The sequence below is a fragment of the Schistocerca serialis genome, chromosome 1 (genome assembly GCF_023864345.2).
Source record: "Schistocerca serialis cubense isolate TAMUIC-IGC-003099 chromosome 1, iqSchSeri2.2, whole genome shotgun sequence".
In the NCBI taxonomy this organism is placed as follows: domain Eukaryota; kingdom Metazoa; phylum Arthropoda; class Insecta; order Orthoptera; family Acrididae; genus Schistocerca; species Schistocerca serialis.
Genome location: NC_064638.1, coordinates 1,179,333,518 through 1,179,353,196, shown reverse-complemented (window position 1 = coordinate 1,179,353,196; position 19,679 = coordinate 1,179,333,518). Strand labels below are relative to the sequence as shown.

At 44.6% G+C, this 19,679-nt stretch overlaps 1 protein-coding gene across 1 annotated transcript in view; it reads right to left on the bottom strand.

Moving 5' to 3' along the window:
• LOC126456470 (serine-rich adhesin for platelets) overlaps positions 1-19,679 on the bottom strand; it is a 480,534-nt gene that overhangs the window by 451,718 nt on the left and 9,137 nt on the right. The window lies entirely within an intron of this gene.

Here is a 19,679-nt window from a genome sequence, read left to right as displayed (position 1 = left end):
AGCGAGGTGGCGCAGTGGTTAGCACACTGGACTCGCGTTCGGGAGGACGACGATTCAATCCCATGTTCGGCCATCCTGATTTAGGTTTTCCGTGATTTCCCTAAATCTTTTCAGGCAAATGCCGGGATGGTTCCTTTGAAAAGGGCATGGCCGACTTCCTTACCCATCCTCCCCTAATCTGATGAGACGGATGACCTCCCAGTTTGGTCTCCTCCCCCAAAATAACCCAACCCGGTCAGCTGTTGCGACATTCATCTTGCAGACACTTAGCAAAAATGTAGCCACATCAAGCACACTGGTGTGTCGAAGCAGATTGTTGCTATGTCATCCCGGCCTCTCGCCGGTTGTTCATCACAACGGTTTCAACAGCTGCAACATTTTCTGGAGACACAACGGGATGTGTCTGACCTGGACGAGGGCATCATTGGTGACGGACATCATAAAACTTGCGAGCTTCCTCATTCGTAGACTTGCTGTGACAAACGTAAACCACCGCACTAGAGTTTCATTCCACAGGTAATTCCAATTGGTGTCATGCACCGAGCGAAGCAGCGCAGTGCCAAGATACTAGAGATGGGCAAAACTGTTCTTTTCAGAGATCGGATCAGAACTGTTCACTCCCTGAAATGAACTAGCTCTTTTTCATGACTCACCACTCATTCACAATAGAAAATAAATGGAAGGCACATTGTCCTTTAAACTTGGTTTATTCCAGTACTATACCTGTATTTTGATCTTATTTGATCCTATTTTGCAGTAACACAGATAATGAGTAAGAATTTTGTATTGTTTATTGAAATTTCCACGATATGACAAAGTTTTTGATTATTGATTTATTTTGCACTATCGTGGTTTTTTGGGTGATCGGAAAATGTTGTAACTTGAGATTTACATTAACAATATATTTGGCTATAATGCATTAAAATTTCATTAACCTCGTACAAATACATCGCAATCCATATATTTTTAAAGTGAACGTTTCCTTCCGAAGACGCCTAAAATCGCAAAATCCGTACCAGAATAAGAAGAAAAAAAATATAAATTTGACTGTAAGACTAAAGTGCTGCATATAGCCTTACGCAGAATAACACAAGGAAAATATTGGTGTATCACATTTTGCGATGCGTTAATCGATTCGCTCGTAATTAAAGCGTAAATTCGAGTGTCCATAATAAAAATCCTATAGTAAGAAGAGTCGTCAGGAACCTAATCCGATCAGTTTAAACAAATAAAAATAAAATAAAAATAAATGATGCATACATAACATAATAATGTAATATACATAGCGGTATTACTACGAAGAACAATATCGAGTAGAGACGAACTCCGATGCAGAGGCGCTGAGTCAAGCAGGTCGAGCCCCGAACTGTATTACTGCGTGAGCTAAGACCGCAGAGACCAGAGTGACACCTGAGTTGCTTTGCTCAACGCTCTGGCTAGAGTCGAGAACGGTGGGGTGAGCGTTGAGCGGCGAGTTCCGAGGGTGGGGGAAGCGCTGAACGGCCACCACTCACCCGCTCGGAGACAAATCGTCCGTTCTCTTGCGAGCAGGTTGTTGCAAGTAGTTCTTATGTTCTCCGCTAGGAGGCTCTCTGTCCTGTTGCTCGCATCAACTGCCCAGAGGGCTGGACGTGCGACTGAAACGATCGCTGACGGAGTGCGATGCTAAGTTAAGGTGCGCCAGACACTGCACGCGGCAGAGGACGGACAGAGACGGCACGGCATGTGTGAAACACAAAATCCAATGGGGCACTGCACAATGCAGGCAGCCAAGGCAGAAGCAGGGTAGAGGCTGGCGCTGGCTGTGTTGTGTGGCGTGCAGTATGCTCTGACCAGCAGAGGCCCCGCTGATATGCTACGTCTCTCTCTCTCTCTCTCTCTCTCTCTCTCTCTCTGCTGTGGGAAACGTTTGGAGCTAATGTTCTTTTTTTCTGAATCACTGATTGTTCACTCCTTTGAAAGATTCATCTCTATGAATCAGTTCAGGAGCGGATCCCCCATCTCTACAAGATACGCGGGCGCTTGAAATCCGCGACCGACTTATTTCGCAAAATCGCAATATGTCCATCTCCACTTGTCCGTCATAAATTGGCTCGTAGATAGAACCGAGCATTTCTATCGTGCATCGTTACTGATGACGAGATATGGTGTCTTTACGCTGACATACGTAAAAGAAACGAACATTTGTACCCAAATAAAGTAGTAGTTCCCCGTACAAAGACCTGCGCGCATCCACAAACGATAATGTTATGGATCCGGTGGAACAGCGACGGTGTAATGTATTACGAATTGCTTCCCCGAGGTGTAGCCATCACTGCTGACATTTATTGTCAAAAACTGACATCTTGCATACGCAAACCAAGAACAACGACCAGGAAGACTGCGAGAAGTGATGCTACTCGGCGATAACACAAGCTTGCATTCTGCTAGACTGCCAAAAAACACCACACGGGAGTTGGGTTGGGAAGTAAATCCGTACCCACCGTATTCATCTGATCTTGTGCCCTTAGATTTTCGCCTTTTCCGCTCTCTCCAGAAGCTCCTTCCCGAACGAAAATGGGCTGTGAACATGCCTCCACGAGTTCTTCGCCTCAAAACCACGTGATTTCTACAGTCGCGGAATCGAAAAGCTACGCCATCGTTGGCAGAATCTTGTAAATAGTAAAGGAGAATATATTATTGAAGACTTAACGTTTCTGCAATACAGGGTGTTACAAAAAGGTACGGACAAACTTTCAGGAAACATTCCTCACACACATATAAAGAAAAGATGTTATGTGGACATGTGTCCGGAAACGCTTAATTGTTAGAGATCATTTTAGTTTCGTCAGTATGTACTGTACTTCCTCGATTCACCGCCAGTTGGCCCAAATGAAGGAAGGTAATGTTGACTTCGGTGCTTGTGTTGACATGCGACTCATTGCTCTACAGTACTAGCATCAAAGCACATCAGTACGTAGCATCAACAGGTTAGTGTTCATCACGAACGTGGTTTTGCAGTCAGTGCAATGTTTACAAATGCGGAGTTGACAGATGCCCATTTGATGTATGGATTAGGACGGGGCAATAGCCGTGGCGCGGTACGTTTGTATCGAGACAGATTTCCAGAACGAAGGTGTCCCGACAGGAAGACGTTCGAAGCAATTGATCGGCGTCTTAGGGAGCACGGAACATTCCAGCCTATGAATCGCGACTGGGGAAGACCTAGAACGACGAGGACACCTGCAATGGACGAGGCAATTCTTCGTGCAGTTGACGATAACCCTAATGTCAGCGTCAGAGAAGTTGCTACTGTACAAGGTAACGTTGACCACGTCACTGTATGGACAGTGCTACGGGAGAACCAGTTGTTTCCGTACCATGTACAGCGTGTGCAGGCACTATCAGCAGCTGATTGGCCTCCACGGGTACACTTCTGCGAATGGTTCATCCAACGATGTGTCAATCCTCATTTCAGTGCAGATGTTCTCTTTATGGATGAGGCTTCATTCCAACGTGACCAAATTGTAAATTTTCACAATCAACGTGTGTGCTGTGGGCTGACGAGAATCCGCACGCAATTGTGCAATCACGTCATCAACACAGATTTTCTGTGAACGTTTGGGCAGGCATTGTTGGTGATGTCTTGATTGGGCCCCATGTTCTTCCACCTACGCTCAATGGAGCACTTTATCATGATTTTATACGGGATACTCTACCTGTGCTGCTAGAACATGTGCCTTTACAAGTACGACACAACGTGTGGTTCATGCACGATGGAGCTCCTGCACATTTCAGTCGAAGTGTTCGTACGCTTCTCAACAACAGATTCGGTGACCGATGGATTGGTAGAGGCGGACCAATTCCATGGCCTCCACGCTCTCCTGACCTCGACCCTCTTGACTTTCATTGATAGGGGCATTTGAAAGCTCTGGTCTACGGAACCCCGGTACCAAATGTAGAGACTCTTCGTGCTCGTTCGTATTGTGGACGGCTGTGATACAATACGCCATTCTCCAGGGCTGCATCAGCGCATCAGGGATTCCATGCGACGGAGGGTGGATGCATGTATCCTCGCTAACGGAGGACATTTTGAACATTTCCTGCAACAAAGTGAAGTCACGCTGGTACGTTCTGTTGCTGTGTGTTTCCATTCCATGATTAATGTGATTTGAAGAGAAGTAATAAAATGAGCTCTAACATGGAACGTAAGCGTTTCCAGACACATGTCGACATAACATATTTTCTTTCTTTGTGTGTGAGGAATGTTTCCTGAAAGTTAGGCTGTACCTTTTTTTAACACCCTGTATGTATCCCTCGTTTTCATTAAACCTATGGAAAAACACTACGAAGTCATGGACCGGCCTAATACTTGATGAGAGCCAAACGGCTTATGTGGACATGTCATGTCGCTATGATAGCCTTTGAAATACGTGAATTCTAGTCCCAGTGGAAGAAGACCACAAGGTAGACGGCAGATAAGGTGGGGAGAAGGAATGCACGAGTACTTGCTGCAGATCGGCATAGTGGGTGCCTGGCGGCAGAAGGAAACAGAATGGAGTGGAAGAAGAGCCTTGTAGACGCATACGACGGATCCTATGGGCCTGATCGGGTATTATCACGTACTGTAATACTTTCGACGACCCCGATTAAACAATACCCAGCCGACTCTCCAGCTGGACCGGTCGCGGGGTTCAGCGACAGCAGGACTCCCCCGGCAAGATGCACACAGCAAGTGCCATATTTCTCGCGCTCAGCGCTGCCCATTGTCGGTGTGTCGCCACCGCCCGGCCGCACTGCGGCTTGTTTGGACGATATGCCTGCGAGCCCGCAAACAAAGCGCGCCCACAATGGCGCAGTGGGAGTCTGGCGGCGCCAGCGCCGGGACGCCAGTCTCCGCCCTCTGCGACGGAAGTCGCCCGTGAGAACAGACGCACCGCTCCGGTCCCAGTCAGGGACCCAGGGGCCTCGCTAACGGCCGACACCGCTAGAGGTGGCCCACCACTTAACACAGTGGATTCACAGGTACCGAAGTTATTTCCGGGTTGCAGCTCGTTTTCTGCAAAGGATGACGGCTCGTTTCAACTTGATCAGATTGAAGATTGTAACAGTGAGTATACGTGCCCTGGCATGCAACTATTGGAAACAGGCGCAGGTCGTATGGGTGCTTTTAGCCTGAAAAAATACGTGAAGCAGGGAGAAATTTTGTGGTGTCACCGCTAGACACCACACTTGCTAGATGGTAGCCTTTAAATCAGCCGCGGTCCGTTAGTATACGTCGGACCCGCTTGTCGCCACTATCAGTGATTGCAGACCGAGCGCCGCCACACGGCAGGTCCAGTCTAGAGAGACTCCCTAGCACTCGCCCCAGTTGTACAGCCGACTTTGCTAGCGATGGTTCACTGACTACATACGCTCTCATTTGTCGAGACGACAGTTTAGCATAGGCTTCAGCTACGTCATTTGCTACGACCTAGCAAGGCGCCATATTCAGTAATTATAATGAATTCTGAACAGATATTATTGTGACTCATGTACCGTCAAGAGCGACGTTCATCATTAATGGATTAAAGTTAAGTATCAAACTAGCTACAACCGCTTTCTGAATTCTAATTCCTTGTCATGTTCCAGACCTCACGTCAGTATAGTCCTTCCCTCCTCACGCCAGCCTACGTGAGCTAAAACGCGTGCATTTCGGTCTCCACTAGTAACACGGTGTTGGCTCTTCTGTCAACACAACAAATTTCACGTATTGAGAGGGTATACGATGTTATTAAAAGTTATTACATTATTGTTTGCTGATGATCAAGTAGTCGTAGTACAAGATGGGGAGGATACTAACTACATGTGCAATCAACTAGCAGTAGCACACAAAACTTGGGGTTTTAAGATTAATTACCAAAAGACAGAATACTTCACTAATGATTCAGATGAGCTATACATTCAAGGAAAGAAAATCAAAAAGATAAACGCTTTCTGTAATTTGGGATCCATTTTAGAAATCGAGGGAAAATCAGAGTCAGAAATCAAAAAAAGAATGAGTAGCGGACGGAAGGTCATTGGGATGCTTAACTCAGTCTTATGGAGCAGGGATATAATGAGCAGAACTAAAAAATTAATATACAAATCCATATTAGAGAGTGTGGTTCTGTATGGATCGCAGACCCGGACAATTAACCTGAAGCACATTAAAAAATTACAAGCTCTAGAGTAGGATTTCTGGAGAAGATCGGCAAGAATCTCCAGGAAAGAAAAGATAAGAAATACCGAAATGGTGCAAATGGTTCAAATGGCTCTGAGCACTATGGGACTTAACATCTGGGGGTCATTAGTCCCCTAGAACTTATAACTACTTAAACCTAACCAACCTAAGGACATCACACACATCCATACCCGAGACAGGATTCGAACCTGCGACCGTAGCAGTCCCCCGGTTCCAGACTGAGCGCCTAGAACCGCTAGACCACCGCGGCCGGCAAAACACCGAAATAATAAGGAGAATGGAAATAAAAGAAAGAATTTATGACGTAATGGACAGGGAGAAATAATAGTGGTACGGGCTTGTACGACGAATGGAGAAAACCAAAATACCAAAATTGATACTGGAGTGGGAACCGGAGGGGAGAAGAAGAAGAAGAAGAGACCTATGAACACCTGGCTCCAAAATGTACAGCAGACAATGAGGGGAATGGGCACAGAGGAAGAGGTCACACAAGATCGAAACAGCTCGAGGAATATTTTGAAAATATAGTTTAAAAACGTTTATTCTTTGTATTGTAATTTCCGAGTAAATTATTATGTTGGAGATAAGCCTCTGTAATGAGGAAAAGCTCAAAATAATAATAAATAAAAATCGAGTCAAATTAATAAACAACTAGACAGTAAGGGCTAACCCATCAGCATGACGTTTCAACCCCTCTGCTTCGGTTATACGCATCGATTCTATTGTGAAGGGTGTCATAAAGATGTTGTATGCTCTCCTGAGACAAGCCGGCCCACAACTGTTTTAACTGATCCCTGGTATCCTCAGTACTGCAACTGGGATGCAGTTTACGTCCGAGCTGGTGCTACAAGTGTGCTATCGGGGAGAGATGTGGGCCACAGAAGCACCTCAACATCAGGCAGAAAGTCCATGGCATCACGATACTGCCGGTGTGTGTGTGTGTGTGTGTGTGTGTGTGTGTGTGTGTGTGTGTGTGTTTGGAGCTGAAGGGCGCTTAACGGCGACGTTATCAGCGCCCTTACACGTACTCCAAGAAACTAATGTGGAGAAAAGTGACTAAAACTGTTGTCACACAATGAGGAGGGAGCATATAAAATAGCAACCATTCACCCACTCCCACCCCACTCGTGTTGATCTATACAATCACTCTACCTCACACGCCTTGCCGCTCGGTCTGAGGCGCCTTGTCACGGTCCGTGCAGCTTCCACCGTCGGAGGTTCGAGTCCTCCCTCGGGCATGGGTGTGTGTTGTCCATAGCGTAAGTTAGTTTAAGTAGTGTGTAGGCTTAGGGACCAAAGACCTCGGCAGTTTGGTCCCATTAAGACCTTACCACAAATTTCCAAATTTCACACACCTTAAGACAACGGAGAAGTGGTGAAAAGTGCTCATATATGGGATGAAAACAGAAGTAAAACCACAGAAGAACAAAAAGAAAGACACAAGGAAATGAGACTGGCCGACCACTAACAAAAAAATTGGCTGAGGCAATCACCTTGTTAACACATTAAGAACATGTGGTGTGTTTTTTACAGATTAACGCACCACATGTCATAAGGAAAGCGTGTAAACCGTCTGAAGATGAATCACGACGATTTGAAACCGGTAATGGTGCCCTTTGAATAAAGGAACTGAAAGTAAATTTGTGGCTGGTTGCTGTCCTAACACCTTCAACATTTGTCTTCAAATAACAGCTACGCTCTCCATCATGTCATCATATGACAAAATTGCATTTTTTTCTTTGTGTGTGTGTGTGTGTGTGTGTGCGTGTGTGTGTGAAAATTAAATAATTTCAGGAGTAGAAATAACAATTTTTCAGTATCGTAATATGGCTTAAACAATTTATCTAGTTTAAGGTACAAGTGGTTTCAGATGACAAACTGTGGAACAAAACTGTCACTGTAGAAACACAACACATCAGAAAAACCACACCACGTGGTAAAAAGAAATGAATTCATAATTTATGTGTTTTTCAAATATCTGTAATTACGATTTAAAAATTAATAGTTACATGTATACAAACAGTAAAGAACATTCTTTATCTTTAACAGATGAAAAATAAAAGCCCACTGAAGATGCTGCAACTGCAGTGAAACATGTTTGGGTTGAAAAACAAATGTGTTTTAAGATTTTTGAGATTTTTGAAAACATAGTGAGCGATCTTAAAAGTAGTTAAAATTAAAATTTAAAACTGTCTTGATCGCAATCTTGTTAAAACATTTTTTATTGGAGTGAGTGACCGGTTTCGACTCTATGAAAAAGTCATCTTCAGACTCCAGAGCAGTGGATGGACACTGCTAGATGAGTTCCGTCAACCCTCGACGCTCGTGTAACAGCAGTTACGGCAGTGTCCATCCACCGCTGTGGAGTCTGAAGATGACTTTCATAGACTCGAAACCGGTCACTCACTCCAACAAAAATATATATATATATTTTAACAAGATTTCGATCAAGACTGTTTTAAATTTTAATTTTAAAATTGTGTTTTGCCAAAGGCGGACCCTATCCAAAAACATACACTAGGGAAATATCAGTGCATCCGTTCAAATGTGTGTGAATTCCTCACGGACCAAACTGCTAAGGTCATCGGTCCCTAGACTTACACACTGCTTAAACTAACTTATGTTAAGATCAACATACACACCCATGCCCGAGGGATGACTCAAACGGGCCGTGCAATCCGTGACATGGCACCTCAAACCACGCGGCCACTGCACGCGGCTGAGCATCCGTAAATCATTAACACGGCGGGTTGGTGCATGGACCAACACTGACGAAGAATATTTTCAACATTTCGTGTTAGAGTTTGAAGTGGTGTGTTGGTACGTTCACCTTTTGTCCCCCCCCCCCCCCCTCTTCGAATGATCCACAATGAAAGATTGTAGAAAATGTGTATGTGTTCTTTAATGTAAATAAATGCTTTTGCGTATTTTTGTTCATATAACGTATTTAGAGCATATCTTTCACAATTCATAAATACATACCAACACGACGACCCGTCCCATCAGAGCTTAAGTCCATATTATGACAATAATTAAGAGTTTACCAAGGAAAATCGCCAAACAGCCGTACGTTTTGAGAAGATGTTTTATTTAGACAAGCAGTTTCGGCATCTCAGTAATGCCATCTTCAGGCCCCTATGCACTTCGTGTCTACAGTGTGTTTCCGCAATAACGTGCGAAACTGTAAAAGGACATAGAGAATGCTCCACTGAACAATTTGAGATAAGGAACCTGAGGTCGGAGAAGCCAGCTTAAGGAGATATGGAAGTAAACTTGTCTATTGCTTTCCAGAATGAAAATTGTCACTCTGCAGCGGAGTGTGCGCTGAAATGAAACTTCCTGGCAGACTAAAACTGCGTGCCGGACCGAGAGTCGAACTCGTGACCTATAACTTTTCGCAGGCAAGTGCTCTACCAAGTTCGAGTCTAGGTCCGGCACACAGTTTTAATTTGCCAAGATTTTTCTTGTCTATTGCGTTGTTTAGCATTACTGTTTTCCAGCATATTTACAACTAACATGGGTACAAGTTTACATGTACTGTGCTGTTTACTTGTACGCTCTTATTTCCTGCAAGGAAAAGAGGAGAACAAGCCTGATTACTAGGGAGTCATGATGCAGGTTTTGTTTACTTTTCTTGTCCATAAGGCGGCTCTGTTGTATCGTATTTAGATTGTCCCATGACAGAACGTGCTATGAATCAACGAGAGACCCATTTATTCCATTCATTACTAAGTGAGCCGGCCGGAGTGGCCGTGCGGTTCTAAGCGCGTCAGTTTGGAACCGCGTGACCGCTACGGTCGCAGGTTCGAATCCTGCCTCGGGCATGGATGTGTGTGATGTCCTTAGGTTAATTAGGTTTAAGTAGTTCTAAGTTCTGGGGGACTGATGACCTCAGTAGTTAAGTCCCATAGTGCTCAGAGCCATTTTTTCATTACTCAGTGCTATTCAGAGTCTTACAATGCAACGCATGGAACAGTGCCGGTACAGTATGTTCTGTTCGGTGGAGGTCCTATTCCATGGCCTGCGAGGTCACTTGACCTGAATCTGCTTGATTACTTCGTATGGGATATCTAAAGTCACCTGCATATGAGACCCCAGTATAAATGGAAATGGAATTAAGTTGTCAGAATTGTTGCTGCATGGGATGTGATTCGAAACACACCAGGGATATTTGTCGGGGTACGCCAGAATCTTGTTCGTCGATGTCATGCTTGAATTGAGGTTGATGGCCATCAGTTTCAGCACATTTTGTAAGATACAATACAAATGATACGTTCATTGTGTCAATGATGATATTTGCAGTTAACTAACGTAATTAAAAAAGTACACAGTAATGTGATTTTCTTGCTATTACCTCCTTAAGCTGGCTTCTCCGACCCCAGGGTCCCTACCTCAAATTGTTCAGTGGAGCATGCTCTACGTCCTGTTAAATTTTTTCACGCTCTTACGGAAGTACGCTCCAGACAGTCAGACATATCGTTACTTGCATAGTGGAGCCATCAGTTCCCGTGAATTCGGCTTTGACAAGTCTTCGAAGGAAACACTCCAAAAACGAGCTCACGGAAATTTGGAAATGTTCTGGTAAGTTACATGGCGCCGTGAAAGGCGCGGCTACCCCGGCTACCCCGGCGAATTAATGTATATCTATGGTTCAAATGGCTCTGAGCACTATGGGACTTAACTTCTGAGATCATCAGTCCCCTAGAACGTAGAACTACTTAGACCTAACTAACCTAAGGACATCATACACATCCATGCCCGAGGCAGGATTCGAACCTGCCACCGTAGCTGTAGCGCGGTTCCAGACTGAAGCGCCTAGAACCGCTCGGCCACTCCAGCCGGTGTATATTGATGGCACCAGTATGCAGGTAACGATATATCTGATTGTTTATATATATGAAGTGCATAGGAGCCTGAAGATGACATTATTGAAATGCGGAGACTGGTTGTCTAAATAAAATAACTGCTGAAAGCAGACAGCTGTTTGGCGATTTTCCTTCGTACATATTTGGCCGGCCACTGTCCCGTATCAACAATTGATCAACAAAGTTTATTAAGAATATCCTACCATAGAAATTAATGCCACATACAAGGCACCTATGTGGAAAAAATATCCGCTTTTCTTATGCAAGGAGGAACGTCTTTGGTTCCCATAAACAGCACAATACCCGCCACAGTTATTTTCGTAATAGAATGTGACATTACACTCACACGGGACGTGTTTCTCATCGCGAAGCACGCCAGACTTTGTGTTTTGGTGTTCGCCGTGGTTGCTGCAAGCTTTGAAACCATCTGCTACATGTCACGCAACGTGCTCCTCATCGTGATTTGCGACCTCAGTGCTATCCAGTGGCAGTTCCCGGCTGCATCTGGCGCATAATTCACGCGGTTACTTCAGGAAAATGGACACGGGTATAATAGCTACGCCGCGCGGGATTAGCCGAGCGGTCTCAGAGGCGCTGCAGTCATGGCCTGTACGGCTGATCCCGGTGGAGGTTCGAGTCCTCCTTCGGGCATGGGTGTGTGTGTGTTGGTCCTTAGGATAATTTAGGTTAAGTAGTGTGTAAGCTTAGGGACTGATGACCTTAGCAGTTAAGTCCCATAAGATTTCATACACATTTGAACATTTTTTTGGAAAAAAGGCGAGAAGATGCCAAGAAAATATGTAAGAAGATTTGAGCAAGACTACAGTGTGTTCTGAATTCCTCACTCTTTTGGTGTCTGTACGTCAACAAATGTGACAACAAGCGATTGTTACCACCAGGTGTAGGCCTACCCCGGAGTGCTCGCTGACTTTCCACAGCAAGCTGCAGGCGGGGATCGTCCATCCACGCGGCTACTACGCCCATCCCACCCGGCTGCCTGCACGCTCGTCGGCGTGTATATTAAATTCCGTGCGCAAGAGCCCGTCACCCCGCCGACAGCGAGGCGGCGACAGGCGGCATGGAAATCTCGCGGCCCGCGCAGCCGGTTCTACCTGGGCTCCGGGTGCGGGATCTCGGCGCAATGCAGCGTGAGAAACCCCCTCTACCACTCACAGAGATCCTCGGAAGGCCGTCACGGTTGCCACAAAAACCACTCGACAGCGCCAGCACGGACGGGGCCGGCGACTGCGATGCCGCCTTCTGCCCGCGTCGCCGCGTGTCATCACGTAGCGGCTCGAGGCAGCCGTGGGAAATCGCAGACAACCGCGACCGAGCGCTCGCTCCCTGGGTCGACATCATCATACGGCGGTTTGTAATTAAGCGTACACAAGACCGTCGTCAGAAGTATGTCGACGCTCATGGTACTTGTGGAGGGGGTGTGGAAACCGAAGACAAGCATGTAGGCACCTTCATTACAGAAATCTCAGGGTACGTTTCACAATGAGGCTGAATGCCGAACAGGTGAACTATATTCCGTACACAGTACAACTACTGGTTGTTTTCCTGTCGAGTACAGTGAGAGAGGGAGGTAGTATGTGTGTTGAGAGAGAGAGAGAGAGAGAGAGAGAGAGAGAGAGAGAGAGAGATAGAAGGGGGGGACGAGGAGAATCGGTACGCCATCAAAAGCTGTATAAGCGACAGTCAAGATGGAAAAAAAAAGTACACTACTGGCCGTTAAAATTGCTACACCACGAAGATGACGTGCTACAGACGCGAAATTTAACCGACAGGAAGAAGATACTGTGATATGCAAATGATTAGCTTTTCAGAGCATTCACACAAGGTTGGCGCCGGTGGCGATACCTACAACGTCCTGACATGGGGAAAGTTTCCAACCGATTACTCATACAGAAACAGCAGTTGACCGTCGCTGCCTGGTACAACGTTGTTGATCAAAACATGGCTCTGAGCACTATGGGACTTAACTTCTGAGATCATCAGTCCCCTAGAACTTAGAACTCCTTAAACCTAACTAACCTAAGGACATCACACACATCCATGCCCGAGGCAGGATTCGAACCTGTGAGACCGTAGCGGTCGCGCGGTTCCAGACAATAGCGCCTAGAACCGCTCGGCCACCCCGGCCGGCGAAACGTTGTTCTGATGCTTCGTGTAAGGAGGAGAAATGCGTACCATCACGTTTCCGACTTTGATAAAGGTCGGATTGTAGTTTATCGCTATTGCGGTTTATCGTATCGCAACATTGCTGCTCGCGTTGGTCGAGATCCAATTACTGTTAGCAGAATATGGAATCGGTGGGTTCAGGAGGGTAATACGGAACGCCGTGCCGGATCCAACGGCCTCGTATCACTAGCAATCGAGATGACAGGCATCTTATCCGCATGGCTGTAACGGATCGTGCACCCATGTCTCGATCCCTGAATCAACAGATGGGCACGTTCGCAAGACAACAACCATCTGCACCAACAGTTCGACGACGTTTGCAGCAGCATGGACTATGAGCTCGGAGACCATGGCTGCCGTTACTCGCGACGCTACATCACAGACAGGAACGCCTGCGATGGTGTACTCAACGACGAACCTGGGTGCACGAATGGCAAAACGTCATTTTTTCGGATGAATCCAGGTTGTGTTTATAGCATCGTGATGGTCGCATCCGTGTTTGGCGACATCACGGTGAACGCACATTGGAAGCGTGTATTCGTCATCGCCATACTGGCGTATCACCCGGCGTGATGGTACGTTTCAGATGTGTTACGGCCCGTGGCTCTACCTTTCATTCGATCCCTGCGAAACCATACATTTCAGCAGGATAATGCACGACCGCATATTGCAGGTCCTGTACGGGCCTTTTTGGATACAGAAAATGTTCGACTGCTGCCCTGGCCAGCACATTCTCCAGATCTCTCACCAATTGAAAACGTCTGGTCAATGGTGGCCGAGCAACTGGCTCGTCACAATACGCCAGTCACTACTCTTGATGAACTGTGCTATCGTGTTGAAGCTGCATGGGCAGCTGTACCTGTACACGCCATGAAAGCCTTGCACCCAAATTGTGTGAAAATGTAATCACATGTCAGTTCTAGTATAATATATTTGTCCAATGAATACCTGTTTATCATCTGCATTTCTTTTTGGAGTAGCAATTTTAATGGCCAGCAGCGTAAATAATCTGTTCATTACTTCATACATAGTCCCATCGTGAGACAAGACGGTCAATGCCTTCATGGAAAAATGTTTCTGGTTGCCTACTTAAGCATGATTTTACCCAAGCGTGCACTTCTTCGAGGCAAATCGACTACCAACAATGTGTTTCATCGGAGCTCCAGAGATATGGAAATCGCGTGGGGAGAGATCGGTTCTGTATGGAGGAGTGCAACACTTCCGTAGAGTAGTCGAAACAACAGGTGCGCCAGCTCCGGGAAAATCATGACGACCTTTTTCTCTGATTGCAACGGCCCACTGGTCACAGACTTCCTTGAACGCGAGGCCACAATTAACGCACATTGTAAAATCTGAAGCGCACCATTAAGTTCAAACGCAGAGGAATGGTGATGGGAGGCACCATTCTGTTGCAAGATAACGCCCTCCCATATGTTGCCAAGGTTGTTTGGACTACTTTGCAGAAATTCGCTGTAGTACTTGACTACTACGAAAATATGCAGTTCAGTTGGTATGCCGCATTAAAAACTCTCCAGAACGCTTAGTTTTTGCTACGATTTGTTGGATAAAAGGCTCTGGGAATTGGAAATCGGCAGATATAAATGTTACCGACTGACATTATTCTTAGGCCCAGTAAATGGAAGAAAACACAGGTCACACTCGTCTACAACAAGGTTAGTAAAAATGATCTTAGATCGTATTCTGAGCTCAAAAATTAACAGGTATCTCGAACAGAATGACTTCCTCCATGCTAACCAACACGGATTGCGAAAACGTCGATTATCTGAAACCCAACACACACTTTTATCAAGTGACATACTGAAAGCTTTGGATCAAAGCAATCAGGGAGATGCAATATTTCTTGATTTACGAAAAACATTTAACTCAGTACCACAGCTATGCTTATTGTCAAAATTACGGTCATATGGCTTATCAAGTCAAATTTGTGCCTGGATTAAGGACTTTTTGGTAGGGAGGACGCAGCATGTTATCTTGGATGGACAGTCATAGTCACAAATAACTTCGGGCGTGCCCCGGGGAAGTGTGTAGAGATACTTGCTGTTCACGTCGTATATTAATGATCTTGCGGAGAATGTTAATAGTAACCTCAGGCTTCTTGCAGATGATGCAGTGAAGTATAATGAAGTAGTGTTTGAAAGAAGCTAAATATTTATTCAGTCAGATCTAGATAAGATATCAAAGTGGCGTAAAGATTGGCAGCTTGCTTAATTGTTCAGAAATTTATAACTGTTCCCTTCACAGAACGAGAAAACGTAGTGTCCTATAACATCCATGGGGCACACGTGCAATCGGCTAACTCTTACAAATACGTGCGTATAACATTTTGTAGGAATAAGAAATGGAATGATCGCATAGGCTCAGTCGTGCATAAAGGAGGTGGTAGACATCGGTTTATTGGTAGAATACAGGGAAGTTCAATCAATCTACAAAGGAGATTGATTAGAAATCACTCGTGCGACCCATTCTAGAATATTGCTCAAGTGTGTGTGATACGTACCAAATACGACTAACAGGGTGTATAGAGAGAACGACTGGTCGAATGGCCACAGGTTTGTTTGAGACAAAGAAGGTCAGCACAAACGGTCACAGGTTTGACTCGTGGGAAAGCGTCACAGATACTGAAGGAACTGAACTGGAAGACTCTTGAAGATAGACGTAAACTATTCCGAGAAAGTCTACTGATCAAGTTTCATGAAACGGTTTTATATGAAGACTCTAGGAATATACTAAATCCCCCAACGTATCGCTAAGTCAGGGATCGTGTTGACAAGATTACAGTAATTACAGCACGGAGAGCGATGTTCAAATAATCATTCTTCCCGGAGAAAGGCTATTTACAATTTGTACAGAAACCAGATGGCAGTTATAAGAGTCGAGGGGCATGAAAGGGAAGCAGTGGTTGGGAAGGGAGTGAGACAGGGTTGTAGCCTCTCCCCGATGCTATTCAATCTGTATATTGAGCAAGCAGTGAAGGAAACAAAAGAAAAATTCGGAGTAGGTATTAAAATCCATGGAGAAGAAATAAAAACTTTGACGTTCGCCGATGACATCGTAATTCTGTCAGAGACAGCAAAGGACTTGGAAGAGTAGTTGAACGGAATGGATAGTGTCTTGAAAGGACGATATAAGATGAACATCAACAAAAGCAAAACAAGGATAATGGAATGTAGTCGAATTAAGTCACGAGATGCTGAGGGAATTAGATTAGGAAATGAGACACTTAAAGTAGTAAAGTAGCAAAGTAACTGATGATTGTCGAAGTAGAGAGGATATAAAATGTAGACTGGCAATGGCAAGGAAAGCGTTTCTGAAGAAGAGAAATTTGTTAACATCGAGTATAGATTTAAGTGTCAGGAAGTCATTTCTGAAAGTATGTGTGTGGAGTGTAGCCATGTATGGAAGTGAAACATGGACGATAAATAGTTTGAACAAGAAGAGAATAGAAGCTTTCGAAATGTGGTGCTACAGAAGAATGCTGAAGATAAGGTGGGTAGATCACATAACTAATGAGGAAGTATTGAATAGGATTGGGGAGAAGAGGAGTTTGTGGCACAACTTGACTAGAAGGAGGGATCAGTTGGTAGGACATGTTCTGAGGCATCAAGGGATCACAAATTTAGTATTGGAGGGCAGCGTGGAGGGTAAAAATCGTAGAGGGAGACCAAGAGATGAATACACTTAGCAGATTCAGAAGGATGTAGGTTGCAGCAGGTACTGGGAGATGAAGAAGCTTGCACAGGATAGAGTAGCATGGAGAGCTGCATCAAACCAGTCTCAGGACTGAAGACCACAACAACAACAACAACCCGCGCTCGATACTTGAATGGAATTGGAAGAAACTCTAATAACTGGTACAATGGAACGTACCCTCCGCTATGGACTTCAGAGTGGTTTGTAGAGTATGAATGTATATGTAGTGCTCTACGCGGGAAATAAATGGTCATTTTAAGGTTACATGCGTACCTCAGCGTTGAGAAGAACTCCAGATTCAGTTTCAACGTTAAATAACTGTACAAATATTACGACCTGCATTTAGTGACGATCAATATTGACCTCATATCAATGGAAGAACTAAAGGTTATGTTAAAAACATCTAAAAACAAAAAATCGTCAGGGGAAGAGGATGTCAATGTGGAATTATTTAAATATGCTTCGGAATCATTACTCATAAAACCACAGAATTTTATAAATACTTTTTGGGAATAGAGCTAGCAGTCGTTGATATCTTATTATTTTAAAAAAAGGGGACCGCAGAAAATGTGACAATTATCGAGGTATTAGTCTCATGAACTCTGTTATTAGATTTTCATATATCTTGTCTCCAAATAGATTAAAGATACTGTCGGAAACGTTTCTTACCGAAGAACAGAATGGGCTTCGTATGGGTAGATATTGTTAAGACAGTATTTTTCCAGACTGCCAAATTATTGATGAACACAGAGAATACAGTCATCCCATGTGCCAGCAGTTCGTAGCTACTGTAAATCGCCTCTCTTCAAAAAAGTTAGAAAAGAGACAGTACTAAAATTTTATCACGTGATGGCAGTCCCAGTTCTACTATATGGGTCAGAGACGTGAACTCCAACCGCCAGTCAAAGGAAGAGGATTGAGACAGCAGAGATGAGACTCCTAATATTGGATAAAAAATAGTGAAATAAGGAACGAACTGGGTGTTAAAAGCAAAATATGAAGAGATGGACAGCTCAGCTGCATCCCACTTGAAATGGGAATAGGAAAGGACGACTGAACTTAAACTGGATATTCTGATGATGAGGAAAAAAAAAAGCAAATGTGGAAAAAATCAAATTTCGCAATATTTTCTGGAAACCGCCAGACTGGCGTAATGTCTGATTATTTATTCAATACTAGCTTAGCGCGCACTGCTTCGCTCGCGTAGACTGTATGGCCAGCAGAGATTTCTTTTTATGATTTGGTTTTTATTTAATCGAATTTTTGTGTTGGTCACAAATTGCAACACCTTCTAAGCTTTTCGCGCTAGTTAAGACAATACAAACATGGTCTTTTCCCAATGTACTTCTGACCAAAAAGCGTTTCTGGTAGCTGGAGTCCAAAATTTTTGTTAATCATGCCTTTTGCGTTCTAGTGGAGATATTTCCATAGCAAGTTTCATCCCCTAACAAATATTTCTTCACACCTAACTGAGAGGTGAAATGCCAATTTTCATAAAATAAGCTTTAAAATTAATGAAATATTTTCTTAAAAAGTTCATTCCCTATTGCGCTTCCTTAGGGATGAAATTTTCAGAAACACTGAAACACAAAGTTTTTTTTTTTTTTTAATTTCTAACCGAGAAGTCAAATGTCAATTGTAATAGATGTAGTCGTAAAACTCCTTTAGTAGTTATTTAGTAATTACTGGCTTTCAAAAACATTTCACTCGCTATTGTACCCCCTTAGTGGTTCAATTTCCAAAAAAATGCTGAAAACGTGTTTATTTTTTTCTGACAGAGGAACCAAATACCAGTTTTCGTAGATCTAGCTCCAAAATTGCCTTAATAGCGTGATACTAAAAAAAAACCTTCGTCTCCTATTTCACCCCCTTAGGGCTGGAATTTAGAAAAATCCCTTCTTAAACGATGCCTACAGATAAGATCCACGCCTACTAAAATTTCAAGCTTGTGTCCATAGCTGTTTGGGGTGGGCGATGACTCAGTCAGTCAGGACACTGTCTTTTACACAGAAGAGGCAAAGAAACCGGTACACCTGCCTAATACCATGTAGGGCCCCCGCGAGCACGCAGAATTGCCGCAACACGGCCTTGCATGGACACGACTAATGTCTGAAGTTGTGCTGGAGGGAAGGAGGGAATTGACACCATTAATCCTGCAGGGCTGTCGCTAAATCCTTAAGGGTACGAGGGGGCGAAGGTCTCTTCTGAACAGCACGTTGCAAGACATCCCAGATATATAATGTTCATGTTTAGGGAGTTCGGTGGCCAGCGGAAGCGTTTAAACTGAGAAGAGTGTTCCTGGAGCCACTCTGTAGCAAGTCTGGATCTAGGGGGTGTCGCACTGTCCTACTGGAATTGCTTAAGTCCGTCGGAATGCACAATGGACATGAATAGATGCAGCTGATCAGACAGGATGGTTACGTACGTGTCACCTATCAGAGTCGTATGTAGACGTATCAGGAGTCCCGCATCACTCCAACTGCACACGCTCCACACCATTACAGAGCCTCCACCAGTGAACAGTCTTCTGTTGAAATGCAGGTTCCATGGATTCGTGAGGTTGTCTCCATACCCGTACACGTCCATCCGCTCAATACAATTTCAAACGAGACTCGTCTGATCAAGTAATATGTTTCCAGCCATCAGCAGCCCAATGTCGGTGCTGATGGGCCCAAGCGAGGCGTAAAGCTTTGTGTAGTGCAGTCATGAAAGGTACA